The sequence below is a fragment of the Rattus rattus genome, chromosome 2, assembly GCF_011064425.1.
Source record: "Rattus rattus isolate New Zealand chromosome 2, Rrattus_CSIRO_v1, whole genome shotgun sequence".
NCBI lineage: Eukaryota > Metazoa > Chordata > Mammalia > Rodentia > Muridae > Rattus > Rattus rattus.
Window position 1 is genome coordinate 120,525,515 of NC_046155.1, and position 1,940 is coordinate 120,527,454.

The following is a 1,940-nucleotide window of genomic DNA, read 5'->3' on the forward strand; positions in this document are numbered from 1 at the left end:
TCTCTTCCATAAAAACAGCCTCAGTTCAGTGTATCCTTCGAGCTATACATTGTGCTTCAGCCAGTCCATGTGTATAAATCCTTATCTTTACTAACTCAAGCTGTGAGTGGTGGCCTCCCTGACTTTTTTCACTCTGTCCAATTCGTCATTTAAAAAAAATGTTTATTATGGATGCTGGGAGTCAAGCCCTGGTTCTCTGCAAGAGCAACGAGCGCCCTTAACCTCCGGGCCATCTCTCCAGCCCCTCAACTATACATCTCACCCATCTTTTGGTTTCGGTATCAGAAGCCCTACTTGCTCTTTTGAATGGTAATCCGTATTGTGAATTTAATATGGATAATTTGGTGTAGCTACCTTCCTAAGGATGAAATTTTAGGTTGCCCCACCCCCACCCCCTATAAAGAGTAAAGCTGGGAAGTAGCTCATTGGTAGAACATTGGCTTAACATGTGCAAAGCCCTGGGTTTGATCCCCAGCAACACACACGCAAAATCTCATTCGTGTGTATGTGTGTATGTGTGTGTGTGTGTGTGTGTGTGCACGCGCGCGCGTGTGTGTACAGATTATAACTTGTAACTATGACATTCTTTTTTTTTTTTTTTTCCGGAGCTGGGGACTGAACCCAGGGCCTTGCGCTTGCTAGGTAAGCGCTCTACCACTGAGCTAAATCCCCAACCCCGGGAACTATAGCATTCTTGATGAAATAATATATAATTTGCAATACTGATGGTTCCAGGTAGCTTTTAAAGGACAGTCTATTTTATTCGGTTATTGTCATCTGCTGTCACAGAAATGTCCATAAACCATCAGGACGCACCTGTCATTTAGATATCCAGGTATACAGCAGACCCTCAGGCCCATGAGTACCTTCTTGGCCCCTGATATGCAGAACACTATGGTTGACCCCTGGGTTTTGGCAGATCTTTGTTGTAATGAGTTTTATACCTTAATCCTTGGTTTTGGGGTTCAAGGATGCCAAGAATAGGGACAGGGAGTGGACAGGGGTATGCACATGTGAATGTGACTAGTATACTGCTCCCAAGTAGACACCACACTCACGTGGGCTCTGGACTGTAGTGGACCTGGCAAGAGAGGTCCTTAGACACTGGTACCCAGAAGCAGCCTATCTCTGGTAGGACTCCATGGACAGCAGCTGGATGTGCAGACAGGAATGCAGACTCATCCTGGGTCTCCTATTCTGTGCTGGGCATCCCCACCCACCCTGGACCTCCTCCATCTACCCTGGATACCTCCTAGCCCAGTTGAACCTCTTACTCACTCCGAGATTCTATCTACAACACAGCAACAAAGCAAAACAAACCACAGAAGTCCTGCTGTGTTTATTGACTGTCTGTATTTCCCCTTCTGTGAGTGGCAGTCAGAACATTTAAGTATTTTTTTCCTCGGTAACTTACTTGCTTGCAAGTTCTGTATCTTTCTCCAGCCCTCAACTTCTGCCTCATGGTTTCTGCATGAGTTTTTTCTTAAATGTGAAGGAGTTCTTTTCGAAAAGGTTTTATTTTGAATTATGTGTGTAAGTGTGTGTGTCTGTGTGGGCTTGTGCACGTGAGTGCAGTGCCCCAGGAGGCCAGAGGATGGTATGTGATTCTGTGGGTCTGGAGTCACACTGACTGTGAGCTAAGTGATGTGGGTATTAGGAACCGAACTAGGGTCCTCTGCAAAGGCAACATGTGCTCTTAGGCACTGTTTGAATTGACTTAAATCGATTCAATATGATCTGTTTAAATTTAGTCTATTGATTGTTTTTCTTCTTTTGTAGCTTTTAATTCTTAGTTATGACTTTCAGAATATTCCTTAATACAAAGTCATTGTGATATTGTAACAGGGTTCCAGACCTTAGGAGGCCCTTAGCAGGACTGGCACCATGAAGGAAGTACCACTCCATCATGGGCCTTGTAACCCCCATGTAGACAGCACCAT